General features: G+C 39.0%; 1 protein-coding gene across 3 annotated transcripts in view; it reads right to left on the reverse strand.

Annotated features, from left to right (window-relative positions):
* AKAP6 (A-kinase anchoring protein 6) overlaps nt 1–21,885 on the reverse strand; it is a gene marked incomplete at its 5' end in the record, with an annotated part of 374,977 nt that overhangs the window by 140,855 nt on the left and 212,237 nt on the right. The gene's annotated exons all lie outside the window — the stretch shown is intronic.

Below are 21,885 nucleotides of genomic sequence, written 5' to 3' on the forward strand. Positions count from 1 at the left end.
ATATATTCTCCTACAAAAAAACAGGTCTGAGTCAGACCTGTTTGACCCAGGTCAGAATTCTATAACATGCAGGAAAAGCAGTTGCCAGAATGGAAAAGCAAAGTCAGACATGACCTCCTACTCTTTGCATCCAGTGCCAACCAAGGCCTTTTGCCTGGTCTCTGGTTTTACAGACTCAACCATGGAAAGAAAGAGAGAGTGTTGCAAAGTAGCAGCTGCTTAAAAGGGCAAATCAGGACTCTGTAAAGGAAATGGGTAGCTTATGAAATGTAAGATCTCAAACCACTCTAGAGTTCGCATTTTGTTGCTTTCCACAGCAGCTACTTATGAATGTTCTAGATACTGAGGAAGAACTTTAAAAATGCTAAAATTACTATAGTCATATAACTGAAGTTTCAGAAATCAGTTAAGAACTGCAATCTATGTATTGGTTCATGTAAACTCTTCTTGCCCAAACGAATTGGCTTGAATCAGAATAGACTCAACTGGATTAAGAATTATGTCAAACAGTATAAACAAAGGATAATGTTACACGGAGTACATTCAGTACGGGAAGAGGGGTATGGCTGATGGAAAAGCACAAAGGAAATACTAGATTTAGTGTTATTCGGCATATTTATTAATAGATAGTGAAAGAGAAGGTATGGAGTATATTAATGGCAACACAGAAGAGTGCCAACTCAGAGCTTTGCAGATATCATAGAATTTGGAGAAATGATACCTACAGACCTAAGAATATTTTTTAACAGTTGGGGGGAGGTACATGAAACTGAATAGAGGGAGTCAATGATTAGAAAAAAACAACAGAATATATCTTTCAAAAGAGCATACAATATTCTTAAGTAACTAAATATGAGATAACTGAGAGATACTGAACAATAGTCAAAGAATTTAATGCAACTAGAGATTATCATACTAAGTGAAGTAAGTCAGAAAGAGAAAGAGAAATACCATGTGATACCACTAAAATATGGCACAATGAACCTCTCTACAAAACGGAAACAGACTCATAGACATAGAGAAGAGACTTGTGGTTGCCAAGGGGGTGGGGGAGGGAGAGGGATGGACTGGGAGTTTGGGGTTAGTAGATGCAAACTATTACATTTAGAATGGATAAACAACAAGGTTCTACTGTATCCTGAACCATAATGGAAAAGAATATAAAAAAAGAATATCTGTGTGTGCATAACTGAGTCATTTTGCTGTACAGCAGAGATTGCCACAACATGGTAAATCAACTCTACTTCAGTAAAATAACAGTAATAATAATTTTAAAAAAGAACTTAAAAACAATCTTTCCAAATGCTACCCCCCCACCCCTCCCCTCCTCAATGCTATAGGGATACTGAGGAGGACATCCCACACAAAGTATTCTATTGGTAACCCCATTAAAATATTGAATCTGCACCATTAGATGCCAAGGGGCATGTCTGATCCCTACAGGTTCCCATTAATTTTTAACCACCCTAAGGTAGCAAATTAGACCACTGCTTGCTCTGGGCAAAGATTTCACAAATGTGTGCCACTGGTCACAAAAAGCATCATCAAGAGGGAGGCCAACTTAATATAGACTCATCACTACTATAGAAGAATAATTGAAGTTCATCCTTTTGAGATCCTAGGCCATTTCTGTGCACAGAGGGAAACACCTCTCATGACAGGGATACCTGGAAAGGAGCTCAGAGACAGACAAGTTGCTGAGAGCAACTTGAAAAATAATTAATCACCTTACAAAAGTGATTGAAATGTTGTTAATCTAAGACTTTTATTGCACAATATCTCAAAGGCATTTGACATAGGAAACTTCCCTGTGCTAACAAGGAGATGAATTAGATGGCCCAGGTCTTTTCTATCCACCTCTATTTCTATCTCTGCTTTCAGTGATTCATTCCTAAATGTGATGATAAAAATAGAACCAAAGTTGCTTCTTCTGCTAAGGTTGAATGACTTTGCCAGTCTAAATCTCTCTGCAAACTGTCTTAACTTTTTCTCATACTGTATCTTAGTCCAAAGGTAAATTTTTTTTTTTTTTTTTTTTTTTTTTTTTTGCGGTACGCGGGCATCTCGCTGTTATGGCCTCTCCCGTTGCGGAGCACAGGCTCCAGACGCGCAGGCTCAGCGGCCATGGCTCACGGGCACAGCCACTCCGCGGCATGTGGGATCTTCCCGGACCGGGGCACGAACCCGTGTCCCCTGCATCAGCAGGCGGACTCTCAACCACTGCGCCACCAGGGAAGCCCCAAAGGTAAATTTTTAAGAAAAAGATTTGAAGAAACTATAGTTCTTAAAAAAATAGTAACACTGAATCTTTGATTAAAAGAATTTCATTTCTTAGCATCTATTACAATTGTGGATGCTTTTAAAAGTGACTACATTTTACAAATGGAAATTAAGACATTAAATAATATTACTGATCCTACTAATCAATCAATGGGATTGATTGTAATCAATGGGATTTAGCAACCTATTAAGGAAAATAAAAAGGAACAAGAGGGAACAGACTCAGTGACAGATGCACCTCTCACTTCCTGGTAGGTGCCGTCAATGGGAGTAGGAATATAAAAACAGCAGTACAGGTGAATGGAACAAATGAGCTGGAATTGAGTCTTTTGGTTTGAGGTACTAGTGTGATTCCCCAAATGAGATGTTCAGCAAGCAAGTGGAAATATTAAGACTGAAATATAAACCCAGAGGCAATGGTTGACATTAGGAAAGGAAATGAGACTGCCATGGGAGATGGTGTATGATGAGAAGAGAAAAATAATCAGTTCTCACTTATTCTAATCTAGGCCTGCATTACACCTTAGCTGACCTAATGAGATGGATTCTCAAACACTCTCCCTCCCTCTTTCTCCACCATCCCCAAGTCTATTTTATAGATAGTTCCTTGATCTATTTGAATCACATCTGGGATCACTGGTCGTTGGTATTTCAGGGCTTAATTCTGGATCTCTTTTCTTTATTTATACTCTCTTCCATGGCTTTCCATGCCATCTATGTAGTAATGGCCTCCTATTCTCTCCTCTGAGTGCCATAACTACCTACCCAATCAATCACCTGACATTGCTAACTGAATTTACTTTAGGCATCACTGTTTAAAACACTCTCCATTCTCATCCTTATCGTGTGCCCCGAAACTTTGTTCTTAGGACTTTCCCGTTAAATCAATGGCACCATCTGTTGCTTAGGTCAGAAACTTGAGAGTCTTCCATGGCTCCTCTTCTTCATTTTCCACAGCCAGTTACTCCCTAAATTCTGTTGATTCCTCTTTCAAAATGTCTCTCCAGTCTGTCTTCACAGTCTGCATTGCTGCCAGACTGGTCCAAGCCTTCATCATCTCTCCCCTGTAGTACAGCAATTATCTTCTAATATGTATCTCCCCTCACCCATTCCTGCCCCTCTAACCTCTTCCCTTACAGGACCAGAGTGGTCTCTATAAAACTGAGTTGGTTTCATACTGCATTCAGATCTAAAACACAAACTTCTTCCACGGCTCATTAGATTTGGTTCCTGCCTGTCTCAGACCTCATTTCCTACTTGTCTCCCTCTTGATCACTATGCACCGTCATGCTTGCCTTCTCCCAGTTCTTTAAACAGCTCTTTCCTGTCTCAGGACCTCTGCATATACTGTTCCCTTTCTCTGGAATATTCTCTTGGTAACATCTTCTCATCCTTTAGCTCTCAGCTGACATGTTACTTCTCAGAGAGGCCTTCCCTGACCACCCTATCAAAAGTAGATCCACTCTATCTTTCTCCATTTCGGAAGTGTTAATTTCCTTCACAGCACATATCACAACTTAAAATTCTTACATTTGGGGCTTCCCTAGTGGCGCAGTGGTTGAGAGTCCGCCTGCTGATGCAGGGGACACAGGTTCGTGCCCTGGTCCGGGAAGATCCCACATGCTGCGGAGTGGCTGGGCCCGTGAGCCATGGCCGCTGAGCCTGCGCGTCCACAACGGGAGAGGCCACAACAGTGAGAGGCCCACGTACCGCAAAAAAAAAAAAAATTCTTACATTTGCTAGCTTACACTTTTTCTGTCTCTGTCTCCAGATTCTAAGCTCCATACAGGGACACTGTCTGTCTGTCTCCTCAGCCATTTTGTATTCCCAGCACCTTGGCAGTATCTGGAACATGATAGGGGCTCAGTAAATAATTTATTACTCATATATTCACTGAGCCTTTATCATGTGTCAGGAACTGTACCAGGGACTGTGGGTACAAAGAAGAACAAAACATAGCCCCTTTTCTCAAGGGACTGCAGTGTAGTGGAGGAAAGAGCCATGCCAACAGATACCTACAAATGTGCCAAGTGAAATGATTGTGGGGGAAGATGGGAAATAAAAGAACTAATTGCCTGAAGGTGAGGAGTAGGCAGTAAAGGCTTGACAGAGGTGGCATTTGAGCCAGATCTGGGAGCATGGCTATGACTTTGTCAGGTAAAGAAGCAGATGAATATCTTTATAGGCAGAGTACCTCATTTTGTTCAGAGGCCCAGAGTTATGAAAGGATGTGGCATGTTCAGAGAATGGTGGCTGGAGTTTTGGAGGCATTTGGATGAAGAGGCTAAAGTAGAAGGGGATAGGCTATGGAGGATGTCAGGTTAGGGAGTCGGAACCCTATCCAATGACCTGCCAACAAAAGAGGACATTGTTTCTGTGATGGCATTATCTTCCTCCATCTCCCTTTTTCTGTCATGGGAACATAGGTGTCTGATGGATGAGTCCAAATATGCTCATAAAGTTCCTACCTCCTGGTGTACTTTGAGAACATTGCATTGAGAAGGGAATCAACAGCTTCCAAGAGGCCAGAAGCCCAGCATCCCAAACAGGGGAAATGCCTAAGAGATTCTACTAACTCATATCTCTCTAGTAAACGTTTAACATAATGTTATAGACTCAGGACACATAATGTCATAACTTTTCAATTTGTATGTTGAAGCCTTAAACCCCAATGTGACTGTATTTGGAGACAGGGTCTTTAAAGAGGTAATTAAGGTTAAATAGATCACAAGGGTGTGGCCCTAATCCAACAGGACTGGTGTCCTTATAAGAAGATGCAGAGCGCTCCCACAGAGAAAAGGCCATGTGAGGACACAATGAGAAGGTAGCCAGTCATTTACAAGCAAGGAGAGAGGCCTCACCAGAAATCCAACCTGCCAAACCTCCCAACATGTTGATCTGGGACTTCCAGCCTCCAGAACTGTAAGAAAGAAATAAATAAATCTGTTGTTTAAGCCACCTAGTCTGTGGTAGTTTGTTATTGCCACCCTAGCAGACTAATACACATAATAAAGTTAGAAACACTGCCTTCTCATCTGAGGTTTAATACAATTGCTTTGCCGCTTATCATTGCTAGTATGTTTTCCCCTTTTATTTTGTATGCACCTATAGCTTAAATCACTACAGATACTCTTTCAAATTTAGACTACAAAATAATAATATAATCAGAACACAAGACAGTGTTCTAAAATATTTTATTTAAATTTGGCTTGGTATGTGGTGATCCAAATTCAACGATCTTCTCCAGGGCCTGAATAATTACTCAACCATCTACCTTCCTCTGATATTGTGTCTAATGACAAAATAGTTAGCCCATGAAAAATTTGGTGGTGGGGAGGTAAGTTTCAGTTATTCTAACAGTCTTTAAGGATTAAACACATACTTTTATAATCACATATAGACACATATATGTGTCTTATGCCTTATCCTTGCCCTAAAAAGCACTGATTTATTTAAGAAATATCAATTATTTCATTATCACTGCACGTCACAGCATCCTTTGTTGGGTTAAGTATCCTGAGAATGTTAAATAATTAATTTTACTCTTTCTTAACTCATGCCATTGTAGGTCTGCCTGCTCATTCATATTGTACTTCATAGCTTCCCACCACATCTACCCACCCACTTGCATCTGGGTCCACATCCTCTGCTTTCTCTCCTTTTTCTGTGGAAACAGTCCGTATTTCTATCCAAGACCAATCCCCTCTACTTAGGCACTAGACCCCCTCTTATCTACACAAAGATTATCACCCCAGCAGCAAACCACCCTTCTCCCCTTCATCAAGTTTTTCCTCTCTACTATAATTATTCTCATTAGCACATTACCACCCCAGCCCCAGATGCTGTTTCTCCCATGTTAAAAAAAAGAAAAAAGGAAAAATAATCTCTAGACATCAGTTGATACCAATCTATCCTCTGGCTAAAGCCCCATTTCTCTGTTCTCCATTACAGCAAAGTCACTTTTACATGTATTATCTATACTCACTATGTCCAATCCCTCTCCTATTTTCTCTTGAATACACTCCAACTAGGCTGTTGTCCAAATTCCCCAGTTGAGTCCTCAGTCTTCAACCTATCCGGACATGCTCCAGCATGGCTTGTGGGCATGCTCTAGGGGCATTTGGTCTTGTTTGCAAGCTAGCTTGGTCCCTAACCTCCCTCAGGTCTTGTCTGAAAATGTCATCTTCTTATTCAGGTCTTATTTGATCTTCTACTTAATACTTCAACCGACCCCCACCCCCAGCAATCCTTATCATCCTTTATACATATTCACCATGTGTAGCTAAAATATGTAACTTATTTTGTATTGTCCATCTTCCCCCAGTGGACTGAAAGCCACGTGAGGACAGGGACTTTTATCCATATATTCATTGCTGCATCTCCAGCACCCAGCACAGCACACAGTATGTGATAGGCACTCTATACAAATTAGCTGAATAGATCTTACTGAGTTTGAAAATCTAAAATGGTTTAAAGTCTACAAAGAAATAAAACAGATAGTTTGAAGGCTGTAGCCTCAGCTTGATTTTTAAAATAGTTGGCTTCATTTTCTCTTAGAAAGGAGACTATTTTTTTCTTTGACAGAAAATTATTGTAATATACAACTTGTTTACTTTTATCTAGGAAAAAAAGGAAGAAGAAAAGCTTCTTTATTTCGAGTCATTTGGTAATATTTTATTCAGCTAATAGAGTGATCCTATACTTCACGTATTATATTAGAAACTAACCACGATGGTCTCACACTTATAGAATGAAAATTTCGGCTATTGTCATCATGCAGTAAGCTGCACAATCCATTTCAAAATGAAGTTTTAAGTCTTCTGGGTAAGAACTTGTTTTAGCTTAATAAAATCTGATTTCCCATTAAAAAAGAGTCATTTGAGCTTTTGGAAGAAACATTAGCAATGTCACACTTTGGAAGAATCCACACCAATTCAGGAGGACCATGGAGATCCATCAATACAATGGAGGGGAACTGTACTTTTTCCGACAATCATTTTGTCATTTGGGAATATCTTCCTACTTTTACTAGTTGTTGTTGTTGTTGTTGTTTTTACCCTTTGATGCACTGTCTCTAATCACATGCCTTTTTCTCTTATTCCTTAGACAAATATTTACTATGCCTCCCCTCTCGCCTCCCTATAGTATCCTTCTCACAACTAGCCCAACTTGCTTCATTCTTCTGGAAACACCTTCAGTCTCTAGACCCCCACAGGCTCTGACAAGGACTTTCAGGGTTGATTAGAATCTACACTTGGAAATCTCCATGCTTTTGTTTGGCAGAATTCCTCATACTCACTCCAGGATTTAGCGTTGTCACCTCTACAGTGTTTTCTTCCCCCAAGATCCCAGTTATTTTGTGCGTTGTTGCTTTTGCCATCACTGTTGGAGGTTCATGGTTTCCTGAAATAACTCGTCTTTGGAACTGAATTCAAAGTGCATTTCCTTTGTCTAGAAATGAACTCTCTGAAGACATTTATCACACATCCATGATTAGCTACATTCTAACTAAGTACAAAGAATATTTGGCATTATAAAGGATGAGAGTCTCTCTTCAGCCCTGTGTGCACAACTGAATGGAGTAACAAAGCCTCCTTCTCCTACACAGTTGGAGCAGGGAGTCATAGGACTAAGGAGCAATGTTTCTCTTTGGAGTAAAGCTGATTAGAGGTCTTCATCTGACAAACATATTTTGGGAGTCTCTTATATGTAAGACATTGTACAAGATACAAATCTGGGTCAGACATGGTGCCTGTCCTTAGGGAACCTAAACATAGAATTACAGAAAATTATGTTACATAATAGGAGCTAAAATATTTATTCAAGGATATGACCAATATTACACTTTGAAAATGTTGTCAAAGAAACAGTAAGTTCATTAGAATATTCTTTTTATCAATGGATAAGAAAGTTATAAAAGTATTTAAATATATAAATATTTTCCCATTTAAAGTTAAATATACATTAAAAATTTAACAAGAATCTCAAAGCTATTTCAATATTATACTTAGCAAAGATTACTGTATATACTAATCTGTACATTAGGATATAAAACTTCTCTGACCATATTGGCAGCCCCAGAAAAACTAGCCTTAGGTTCCCAAGGTTTACTTATATTTATATTCATGGATAATTAACTCAGGACAACTGCAAAAGATAACTGATTTAAGTAAAAAATATTATATCTTTAAAATGTCATCTTTATTTCTATTGACTTGGTGCTATTTGCAAACCATTAAAACCATTCACTGTAATGTTTAAGAAATTCAATTTTAAAGCTATGTCCTTAATGATATTTGTTAAATGGTAAGCATTTAAACAAAGCAGAAAAATTAACATGAATGCTATTTTCATTATTTTTTCTGCATTTGTGTGTAAAGAAAAATGTTTCCTTCCTCCATGTTAATGATAGATGAGATGTTTAGTAAAAACAACGACAATAATGCCTCCACCTAACAAATATAAAGAACAAATATATCACACAATCGCATTTGTGGGTAGCCTTATCCACCACCACCCTCCTCCTCTTCGCAATGGAAGTAGTTAAAGCGATTAAAAATTCAGCATCCTATGTCATGAGCTAGGGTGGGAAGGGAGTGTGATTACACTGTGTGGACTGGAGGGGATGATCAGAATTTCGATGTTTCTCCATTACTGTTTCCTTAGCAAATCTCTGCACGATGACACAGGCATCAAGTCTGTGTTTATATTCTTCAGCTGTATCCTTATTCCCATCTTCCAAATTCCACTACAGCAAATCCTTATGTACTTTCTGGCAGAAACTAAAAATTAAAGATGTATAATGTGAAGATACGATCTTAGTTTCTCTTGCCCTGCAGGACTGGCAGTTCCTTCCCAAGTACAATTATGTTGGCAAATGCTACTATTAACTCTATGACTACAATGTGCACTCCAGCTCCTTTGAAATTCTATAAAATAGTTGTCCTTAGATGGTGATAGAAAGGAAGGAATGAAGCAGGAACAACAAGAATTACTTTACATACTAATAATAACAATTTAGCTATCAAAACAGAACTGAACAAGTCTGCCTTTATACTGTCCTTTTAAAAATTTAGCCTCCTAGGGTTCTAATAATCAGGGCCTATGGTTCAGGAATGCACGGTAGCACTCAGCTCAGTGCCTGTATCCTCATTTCAAAGAGAATCATTCAAACCGACATCCACCCTGTCAAGAGTCTTGACTTTGAGCTGCTAATGTAGAATAAAAATCAATATAAATTTTGATCATTTGATGAATATTTACTTCTTTCTTTAGTGTTTGGGGATTTAGAATTGAAAAGTGCTGAATCAAGTCATTTTATTTTTTTGTGTTTGTGCCAACACCAATTTACTACCCTCCAGAAAGTTCCTGAACAAGATGTCTCAGGTGGCATGCATGTTGGTTTTTCCTGTCAATCATAACAGTATGTCATTGGGGAACCATAATCATTTCCCTTTCATACTCTTAGTGTTCCAAAAAGGAATATTTTGATTACATCCCTGGAAAAGGTAAACTTTCTCATTTAGACACACTATTGTGAGCCTGGGTGTCTGTTGGTTTTGGCATTTGGTTGAGCCTCAATTGATACAATCTATTAAAAGTTAAACACTTTATCTTAGGCTCCAAGGATCTTGCACAATAAATAGAGTTTCCAATTGGTTCCTCTACAAATAATATTCAGTATCACCCCCAAGACAAAGAGCTTTTATAGAAGCTGTCATCTTTCTCGTGCATTTTCTGAAAAATAACAAGAACACATTGACTAATCACTCTAATCAGCAGACCAATTTCAGAATAAAAAAGACTTTACATTTTCATTATAAATAAAAAGAAAATGCACTACAGACAAATAAGTCTAAAAAAAATGACAATTAAAATGTGATTCCAGAGACTTCCGTGGTGGTCCAGTGGTTAAGACTTCACCTTCCAAAGCAAGGGGTGCGGGTTCGATCCCTGGTTGGGGAGCTAAGATCCCACATGCCTCGTGGCCGAAAAACCAAAACAGAAGTAATACTGTAACAAATTCAATAAAGACTTTAAAAATGGTCCACATCAAAAAAATCTTAAAAATAAATAAGTAATAAATAAAATGTGATTCCAATGTAAGTCTAGTTATATGAGTAGAGTAGCATGTCACCATTTTTATTATGATACCTTGATATATGTAACAAAAGCTTACTATTCTTGCACAATGTTTCCATAGTGATTTTTAAAAGAATAGTCTTTCCTAATTTGTAAAAGACTAACTGCAAACACCAAAAAGGTAAGCTATTCTCATTTTTTAAAAAATCTCGCATATGACATAGTGGCAGAAGATTCAATATTAAGGAGACATTTTTGGTGGTGCCTTATAAATTAAATAAAAATGGCAGCAGCTGCTTTTCCCAAGGATGATCTAGCCCTGGACAATCACTAGATATTATGTAGACAGATGTTTTAAATAAAATAAGTATTTAGATTGCTAGATACCTTGCTAGATATGAAGGCAATTATAGGATGTCTTTGTTAAATTACATTTTTCATTTTTGTGAGGGAAAAAAAGAATTGTCCTGGAAACAGTACCGACAGGAAATGATCCTATATCTAAAACAGCTGGAGACTGTAACTAATATAAATTTACTTGAAAATAAAAATGCTGTGTGCCTCTGGAGACATGCAGTAACATGCCATAAAAACAGATGAGAATATAAAAGTATTTAAAAGGAGAGAAAACACATTTTATCTAGATATTATACTGAGATGTGATTCACTGATAAATGAGAAATATTTGAAGATGAAGAAAGAAAAGAAAGTCAGAAGTCATTTAAAAACGTAGATATTTTATTTAAAACCATATTTGTAGGAAATATAAAAATAATTTTCTAGGGAAAACGCTTTGCTTTTCAATATATTCGTTATTAATTAATTTACTAAAGTCATAATAAAAATGTAAATGCAGATAATAGTGTTTAATTAGGAAATTCTAATGAAAGCAGAGGATGCTTAGCATGAGTAAGGCAAGGACTCCAAATGCTGAATAAGAACATTGGAGTAAATCTCAAAGCTATATGTAAGAGCCTCCATAAAGGGAAGGGAGGAAGATGGCAGAAGAGTAAGACGCAGAGATCACCTTCCTCCCCACAGATACATCAGAAATACATCTACATGTGGAACAACTCCTACAGAACACCTACTGAATGCTGGCAGAAGACCTCAGACCTCCCAAAAGGCAAGAAACTCCCCAGGTAGCTGGGTAGGGCAAAAGAAAAATGAAAAAACAGAGACAAAAGAATAGGGATGGGACCTGCACCAGTGGGAGGGAGCCGTGAAGGAGGAAAGGTTTCCACACACTAGGAAGCCCCTTTGTGGGCGGAGACTGCGGGTGGCGGAGAGGGGAAGCTTCGGAGCCACGGAGGAGAGCACAGCCACAGGGTGCGGAGGGCAAAGCAAAGACATTCCCGCACAGAGGATTGGTGCCGACCAGCACTTACCAGCCCAAGAAGCTTGTCTGCTCACCCGCCGGGGCGGGCGGGGCTGGGAGCTGAGGCTTGGGCTTCGGTAGGATCGCAGGGAGAGGACTGGGGTTGGTGGCATGAACACGTCCTGAAGGGGGCTAGTGCACCATGGCTAGCCGGGAGGGAGTCCGGGAAAAACTCAGGACCTGCTAAAGAGGCAAGAGACTTTTTCTTGCCTCTTTGTTTCCTGGTGCACAAGGAGAGGGGATTAAGAGCACTGCTTAAAGGAGCTCCAGAGACGGCGCGTGCCACGGCTATCTGCGCAGACCCCTGAGAGGGGCATGAGACACTAAGGCTGCTGCTGCAGCCACCAAAAAGCCTGTGTGCGAGTACAGGTCACTATCCACACCTCCCCTCCCGGAAGCCTGTGCAGCCCGCCACTGCCAGGGTCCCGTGAGCCAGGGATAACTTCCCTGGGAGAACGCATGGGGCGCCTGAGGCTGGTGCAACGTCACGTTGGCCTCTGCCGCCGCAGGCTTGCCCTGCACTCCATGCCCCTCCCCCCCCCCCCCCCCCCCCGCCCGCCACGGCCTGAGTGAGCCAGAGTCCTGAATCAGCTGCTCCTTAAGCTCATCCTGTTTGAGCGAAGAACAGACGCCCTCCAGCGACCTACATGCAGAGGCGGGGCCAAATCCAAAGCTGAGCCCCGGGAGCTGTGCAATCAAAGAAGAGAAAGGGAAATCTCTCCCAGCAGCCTCAGGAGCAGCAGATTAAAGCTCCACAATCAACTTCATGTACCCTGCATCTGTGGAATACCTGAACAGACAACGAATCATCCCAAATTGAGGAGGTGGACTTTGGGAGCAACATATATTATTTTTTCCCCTTTTCCTCTTTTTGGGAGTGTGTATGTATATGCTTCTGTCTGAGATTTTGTCTGTATAGCTTTGCTTTCACCATTTGTCCTAGGGTTCTGTCCATCTGGGTTTTTTTTTACTTTTAAAAAATCTTCTTCTTAATAATTATTTTTTATTTTAATAACTTTATTTTATCTTTATTTTATTTTATCCTCTTTTTTTCTTTCTTTCTATTTTTTTCTCCCTTTTATTCTGAGCCGTATGGATGAAAGGCTCTTGGTGCTCCAGCCAGGAGTCAGTGCTGTGCCTCTGAGGTGGGAGAGCCAACTTCAGGACATAGGTCCACAAGAGACCTCCCAGCTCCACGTAATATGAAACGGCGAAAATCTCCCAGAGATCTCCATCTCAACACCAAGACCCAGCTTCACTCAACGACCAGCAAGCTACAGTGCTGGACACCCTATGCCAAACAACTAGCAAGACAGGAACACAGCCCCATCCATTAGCAGAGAGGCTGCCTAAAATCACAATAAGGCCACAGACACCCCAAAACACACCGCCAGACGTGGACCTGCCCACCAGAAAGACAAGATCCAGCCTCATCCACCAGAACACAGGCACTAGTCCCCTCCACCAGGAAGCCTACACAACCCACAGAACCAACCTTAGTCACTGGGGACAGACACCAAAAACAATAGGAACTACGAACCTGAAGCCTGTGAAAAGGAGACCCCAAACACAGTAAGATAAGCAAAATGAGAAGAAAGAAAAACACACAGCAGATGAAGGAGCAAGGTAAAAACACACCAGACCTAACAAATGAAGAGGAAATAGGCAGTCTACTTAAAAAAGAATTCAGAATAATGATAGTAAAGATGATCCAAAATCTTGGAAATAGAATAGACAAAAGGCAAGAAACATTTAACAGGACCTAGAAGAACTAAAGATGAAACAAGCAACGATGAACAACACAATAAATGAAATTAAAAATACTCTAGAAGGGATCAATAGCAGAATAACTGAGGAAGAAGAATGGATAAGTGACCTGGAAGATAAAATAGTGGAAATAACTACTGCAGAGCAGAATAAAGAAAAAAGAATGAAAAGAACTGAGGACAGTCTCAGAGACCTCTGGGATAACATTAAATGCACCAACATTCAAATTATAGGGGTCTCAGAAGAAGAAGAGAAAAAGAAAGGGACTGAGAAAATATTTGAAGAGATTATAGTTGAAAACTTCCCTAATATGGGAAAGGAAATAGTTAATCAAGTCCAGGAAGCACAGACAGTCCCATACAGGATAAATCCAAGGAGAAATATGCCACGACACATATTAATTAAACTATCAAAAATTAAATATAAAGAAAACATATTAAAAGCAGCAAGGGAAAAACAACAAATAACATACAAAGGAATCCCCATAAGGTTAACAGCTGATCTTTCAGCCGAAACTCTGCAAGCCAGAAGGGAGTGGCAGGACATATTTAAAGTGATGAAGGAGAAAAACCTACAACCAAGATTACTCTACCTAGCAAGGATCTCATTCAGACTTGATGGAGAAATTAAAACCTTTACAGACAAGCAAAAACTGAGAGAGTTCAGCACCACCAAACCAGCTTTACAACAACTGCTAAAGGAACTTCTCTAGGCAAGAAACACAAGAGAAGGAAAACACCTACAATAACTAACCTAAAACATTTAAGAAAATGGGAATAGGAACATACATATCGATAATTACCTTAAATGTAAATGGATTAAACGCTCCCACCAAAAGACATAGACTGGCTGAATGGATACAAAAACAAGACCCATATATATGCTATCTACAAGAGACCCACTTCAGACCTAGGGACACATAGAGACTGAAAGTGAGGGGCTGGAAAAAGATAATCCATGCAAATGGAAATCAAAAGAAAGCTGGAGTAGCAATACTCATATCAGATAAAATAGACTTGAAAATAAAGACTATTACAAGAGACAAAGAAGGACACTACATAATGATCAAGGGATCGATCCAAGAAGAAGATATAACAATTGTAAATATTTATGCACCCAACATAGGAGCACCTCAATACATAAGGCAAATACTAACAGCCATAAAGGGGAAATCGACAGTAACACAATCATAGTAGGGGACTTTAACACCCCATCTTCACCAATGGACAGATCATCCAAAAGAAAAATAAATAAGGAAACACAAGTTTTAAATGATACATTAAACAAGTTGGACTTAATTGATATTTATAGGACATTCCACCCAAAAACAACAGAATACACATTTTTCTCAAATGCTCATGGAACATTCTCCAGGATAGATCACCTCTTGCTTCACAAATCAAACCTTGGTAAATTTAAGAAAATTAAACTTGCATCAAGTATCTTTTCCGACCACAACACTATGAGACTAGATACCAATTACAGGAAAAGATCTATAAAAAATACAAACACGTGGAGTCTAAACAATACACTACTTAATAACAAAGAGATCACTGAAGAAATCAAAGAGGAAATCAAAAAATACCTAGAAACAAATGACAATGGAGACACGACGACCCAAAACCTATGGGATGCAGCAAAAGCAGTTCTAAGTGGGAAGTTTATAGCAATACAATCCTACCTTAAGAAACAGTAAACATCTCAAATAAACAACCTAACCTTGCACCTAAAGCAACTAGAAAAAGAACAAAAAACCCCCAAAGTTAGCAGAAGGAAAGAAACCATAAAGATCAGATCAGAAATAAATGAAAAAGAAATGAAGGGAAGGATAGCAAAGATCAATAAAACTAAAAGCTAGTTCTTTGAGAAGATAAACAAAATTGATAAATCAGTAGCCAGACTCATCAAGAAAAAAAGGGAGAAGACTCAAATCAATATAATTAGAAATGAAAAAGGAGAAGTAACAACTGACACTGCAGAAATACAAAGGATCATGAGAGATTACTACAAACAACTCTATGCCAATAAAATGGACAACCTGGAAGAAATGGACAAATTCTTAGAAATGCACAACCTGCCGAGACTGAACCAGGAAGAAATAGAAAATATGAACAGACCAATCACAAGCACTGAAATTGAAACTGTGATTAAAAATCTTCCAACAAACAAAAGCCCAGGACCAGATGGCTTCACAGACGAATTCTATTAAACATTTAGAGAAGAGCTAACACCTATCCTTCTCAAACTCTTCCAAAATATAGCAGAGAGAGGAACACTCCCCAACTCATTCTACGAGGCTACCATCACCCTGATACCAAAACCAGACAAAGATGTCACAAAGAAAAAAACTACAGGCCAATATCACTGATGAACATAGATGCAAAAATCCTCAACAAAATACTAGCAAAGAGAATCCAATAGCACATTAAAAGGATCATACACTATGATCAAGTGGAGTTTATTACAGGAATGCAAGGATTCTTCAATATATGCAAATCAATCAACATGATCCACCATATTAACAAATGGAAGGAGAAAAACCATATGATCATCTCAATAGATGCAGAGAAAGCTTTTGACAAAATTCAACACCCATTTATGATAAAAACCCTGCAGAAAGTAGGCGTAGAGGGAACTTTTCTCAACATAATGAAGACCATATATGACAAACCCACAGCCAACATCATCCTCAATGGTGAAAAACTGAAACCATTTCCACTAAGATAAGGAACAAGACAAGGTTGCCCACTCTCACCTCTAGTATTCAACATAGTTTTGGAAGTTTTAGCCACAGCAATCAGAGAAGAAAAAGAAATAAAAGGAATCCAAATGGGAAAAGCAGAAGTAAAGCTGTCACTGTTTGCAGATGACATGATACTATACATAGAGAATCCTAAAGATGCTACCAGAAAACTACTAAAGCTAATCAATGAATCTGGTAAAGTAGCAGGATACAACATTAATGCACAGAAATCTCTTGCATTCCTATACACTAATGATGAAAAATCTGAAAGTGAAATTAAGAAAACACTCCCATTTACCATTGCAACAAAAGGAATAAAATATCTAGGAATAAACCTACCTCAGGAGACAAAAGACCTATATGCAGAAAATTATAAGACACTGATGAAAGAAATTAAAGATGATACAAATACATGGAGAGATATACCATGTTCTTGGATTGGAAGAATCAACATTGTGAAAATGACTCTACTACCCAAAGCAATTTACAGATTCAATGCAATCCCTATGAAACTACCACTGGCTTTTTTCACAGAACTAGAACAAAAAATTTCACCATTTGGATGGAAACACAAAAGACCCCGAATAGCCAAAGCAATATTGAGAATGAAAAATGGAGCTGGAGGAATCAGGCTCCCTGACTTCAGACTATACTACAAAGCTACAGTAATCAAGACAGTATGGTACTGGCACAAAAACAGAAATATAGATCAATGGAACAGGATAGAAAGCCCAGAGATAAACCCACACACATATGGTCACCTTATCTTTGATAAAGGAGGCAAGAATATACAGTGGAGAAAAGACAGCCTCTTCAATAAGTGGTGCTGGGAAAACTGTACAGGTACATGTAAAGGTATGAAATTCGAACACTCCCTAACACCATACACAAAAATAAACTCCAAATGGATTAAAGACCTAAATGTAAGGCCAGACACTATCAAACTCTTAGAGGAAAACATAGGCAGAACACTCTGACATAAATCACAGCAAGATCCTTTTTGACCGTCCTCCTAGAGAAATGGAAATAAAAACAAAATTAAACAAATGGGACCTAATGAAACTTAAAAGGTTCTGCACAACAAAGGAAACCATAAATAAGACCAAAAGACAGCACTCAGAATGGGAGAAAATATTTGCAAATGAAGCAACTGACAAAGGATTAATCTCCAAAATTTACAAGCAGCTCATGCAGCTCAATGACAAAAGAACAACCCAATCCAAAAATGGGCAGAAGACCTAAATAGACATTTTTCCAAGAAAATATACAGATTGCCAACAAACACATGAAAGAATGCTCAACATCATTAATCATTAGAGAAATGCAAATCAAAACTACAGTGAGATATCATCTCATACTGGTCAGAATGGCCATCATCAAAAAATCTAGAAACAATAAATACTGGAGAGGGTGTGGAGAAAAGGGAACACTCTTGCACTGCTGGTGGAAATGTGAATTGGTACAGCCACTATGGAGAACAGTAAGGAGGTTCCTTAAAAAAGTAAAAATAGAACTACCATACGACCCAGCAATCCCACTACTGGGCATATATCCTGAGAAAACCAGAATTCAAAAAGAGTCATGTACCAAAATGTTCATTGCAGCTCAGACATGGAAGCAACCTAAGTGTCCAACATTGGATGAATGGATAAAGAAGATGTGGCACATATATACAATGGAATATTACTCAGTCATAAAAGAAAACAAAATTGAGTTATGTGTAGTGAGGTGGATGGACCCAGAATCTGTCATACAGAGTGAAGTAAGTCAGAAAGAGAAAAGGAAATACTGTATGCTAACAAATATATATGGAATCTAAGAAAGAAAAAAAAAAGGTCATGAAGAACCTAGGGGTAAGACAGGAATAAAGACACAGACCTACTAGAGAATGGACTTGAGGATATGGGGAGGGGGAAGGGTAAGCTGTGACAAAGTGAGAGAGTGGCATGGACATATATACACTACCAAACGTAAAATAGGTAGCTAGTGGGAAGCAGCCACATAGCACAGGGAGATCAGCTTAGTGGTTTGTGACCACCTAGAGGGGTGGGATAGGGAGGGTGGGAGGGAGGGAGATGCAAGAGGGAGGGGATATGGGAACATATGTATATGTATAACTGATTCACTTTGTTATAAAGCAGAAACTAACACACCACTCTAAAGCAATTATATTCCAATAAAGATGTTAAAAAAAAAAAAGAGCCTCCTTAAAAAAACTCTCATTACTTTTGTCCATGATCCCCATCCCTACTCTTGTTAGCTATTGAATTAGAAAGATATCTGATGTACTAGTACATTTCAAATATTCACAGGCATTAACATTAACATAGTACCCATCTCTAAGTTCATGACTTTCAATATTCTTCACTTAAAGATTGAAATACATTGATCTACAAGATAATTTTAAGAAAGGTTAATGGATGGAAATCTATTTTCACAGCAGCGGTGAGGAGAGCCTGCAAAAGACCCCGAAGTCTTGAGTGTCCACCTCCCTCATCTCCACCTAAGACTCATCCCGGCCCTGCTCCCAGGGGTCTGGGTATCAGGCAGGAGGAAATCACGTGAAACTGGATTTCCTTTGGGGCCCCAATTCGCACAGCCAGAAAAGACCTCAGAGCCTCAGAAATTAGCTTATCTTGTCAACAGGGAAGGAGACCCAACGGGAGGAAAGTAGTATGAGGAGAATAAAGGCAAGTGGAAGAGCAAGGGAAAAAAGCAAGTGTGTATGATGAGTGTGAAGAATGGTTATTACAAACACAAAATGGAATGTTCTTAAATAAAAGCTTAACTTAAACAAAATTCTTTCATAGGCTGAAGTTGTAATATGCTTAAAAATGAAACTCTAGAACCCAAATTAAACTCAAAACGTATTTCTTATAGACTAAAGTATTTGTGCACCCCCCCTCCAAATTCATATGTTGAAACCTAACACTCAATGTGCTGGTGTTAGGAGGTGAGGCCTTTGGTAGGTGATTACATCATGAGGGTGGAGTCCTCATGAATTGGATTAGTGTCCTTATTAAGGAAACCCCAGAGAACTCTCTCGCCCTTCTGACATGTGAGCCACAGTGAACCAGGAAGTGGGCCCTCACCAGATCCCGAATCTGCCAGCACCTTGATCTTGGACTTTCCAGCCTCCAAAACTGTGAGAAATAAATTTCTGATGTTTAGAAGCCACCCAGCCCATGGCATTCTGTTACAGAAGTCCAAACAGACTAAGACAATATCCAATAATTCTTCCTTCCTTTCTACAAGTTCACCAAGTATTAAAAAGAGCTACTGGGATTATTTTCTGGTAAATCTGTGACAGAAGCACACACTCACATGCACACACACACACACACACACACACACACACACACACACACACCCTTGCACAAAAATTTGCAACAGTAGCTCCTATGCATTTATATCATCTTTACTACTACATAGATTGATCACCACTGCTGCTTACAGCTTATAAAGGTGGGCTTGTTGCTTAGTTGTTTCTGAAAATACTCACTAGCTTATTGCTATTATATCTGGAAGAGACTGAAAAAAATACAAATACACATTTTTATTTCCTCTTCGAAGGCTTGATTCCTACCCATCAGGCATACCGCTGTTCTAAGTAAGGGATAAATTAAGCAAAATTATATCCTCCTTCTTTCTCCTCCCTTTTGCTTAACTCTTTTTCTGATCATTATATTAGGACCAGAGTGAAAAAAATGAACTATTGCTATCTCCTAAGCCAAAAGACTAGTTATAAAAAGAATTTCTAAATATGGCTCTGTCCACGGCTGACAAATTACAGCAGACTGCTCCATTATTATTTTATATTTCCATTATTCTGTATTTCCCCATTATCGATAACACAATAGTAGACATTAGATATTATGCTCAAAATCTATTTAAAGGAAAGATCTGACCTAGCCTCAACCAGTGTGGTGCAGACATACTTTCCCTTGGGTATCAGAGTCTTCAGGGTCCTGCTGTTTCTGGCCTTTGCTGTCTGTCATTCCTTCCAAGCTGCTCTCACGCTCACCCACACATTCCAGCTATACTAGGCTTCTTTCAATTCGTTGAATGAACACTAGCTCCTTCCCATGCTGTCCCCTCTCCCTAGAACTTTCCTCCTTCCTTCTTCATATGGCTATCATCTTCATATCCTTTAGGTCTGTTTAAATATTACTTCATTCCCTGATCATCTCACTGCAGATAAGTATCTCCTATTATTCTCTTTCTCAGGTCGTATTTATTTTCTTCCTAAATTTACTATATCTTACAATTATAGTTATTGGACTAAATGATTTTTTTTTTGCTTATTTACACACTTGCTTTTTCTGATCCATATCCCAGTGAAATGTAAATTCCACAAGGGCAGAGACCTTATCTTTCCTCTTCATAATTGTATCCTCAATGTCAGAAAATTGTGTGTTGATTGAATGAATGAATGAATAAATGAATGGGCTGTTGAGTGAAGGCTCATGAACAATCCTTCAAGGAAGCTTGAAGGAGAGGCAATGTCCTGGTAGAAAGCAGAGATCCTTGGCCAGTGCTGCAAACACCTCAGGTTGCCAATCTGAGTGGTAAGATATAAATGGTGGCATTTAAAGACTTCCTGAGCTGTGGCAGGATGAATATCCTTAAAGGTGATGCTTTGACCAAAGTCTACTGAGATTCCTTCAGTTTAAAATAGATTGGGATTGTCTAAGAATTGCAAACAAGAAAACTTGTGGGAGCAATGAAGCCTCTGTGTTACACATTTTAATTTAAAGTGATGATGCTTAATTTTAGCAGGTCTTATGATACTTTAACCCTGAGATAAAATACTTAGTTGAACTAACAGAAAAAAAAAAAAAGTGTCACTACTTAAGATGACTATTACCACAAAATTGGTAAGTAAAAAGAAAAAATAAGGTATTTCACTTGCTTTTTAAAAGAGAAACTATAGTTCGTCTGAGGTTGATATGAGGAAGCTCTACAGAAAAGAAATGCCAGTTAAAAATATGGAAGGAGGGCTTCCCTGGTGGCACAGTGGTTGAGAGTCCGCCTGCCGATGCAGGGGACACGGGTTCGTGCCCGTGAGCCATGGCCGTTCGAGCCTGCGTTGAGCCAGCCATGGCCGTTGAGCCTGCGCGTCCAGAGCCTGTGCTCCGCAATGGGAGAGGCCGCAACAGTGAGAGGCCCGCGTACCGCAAAAAAAAAAAAAAAAAAAGTTAGGAAATAACAGAATTAGAAAACCAGCATTTCACAATTCCCAAAGAAATCATTGATTCCAACAAAAATCATCAATGGATTCTAAAACCATTAAGCAAAGCTTTGATGGAGAACTAAATATTCACATGATGTCAAAACACTGTCCTACAGATTACCTGCTAATTATAAGGACAGTCTGATGTCTATGAAGAAGATATTTGGCTGTCATCACTTTAGCATCACAGAGAATGGACAACACAACCTGATGAGATGTCATATGAAGTATAGGTGCCAAAACCATTCAACCTGAATCCAAGGAAGCCTCTGGACCAAATTTATAGGTTATAGGAAATAGGGGCTAGGGGAAAAGTTACAAGACACCATGAGGAAGTAATCAGACAAATCTAGAACATAAAACATTTCACATAATGATTCACCTGTTCCTTCAAATTGGTAT

This window comes from Grampus griseus (genome assembly GCF_964374135.1).
Source record: "Grampus griseus genome assembly, chromosome: 2".
Classification (NCBI taxonomy): domain Eukaryota; kingdom Metazoa; phylum Chordata; class Mammalia; order Artiodactyla; family Delphinidae; genus Grampus; species Grampus griseus.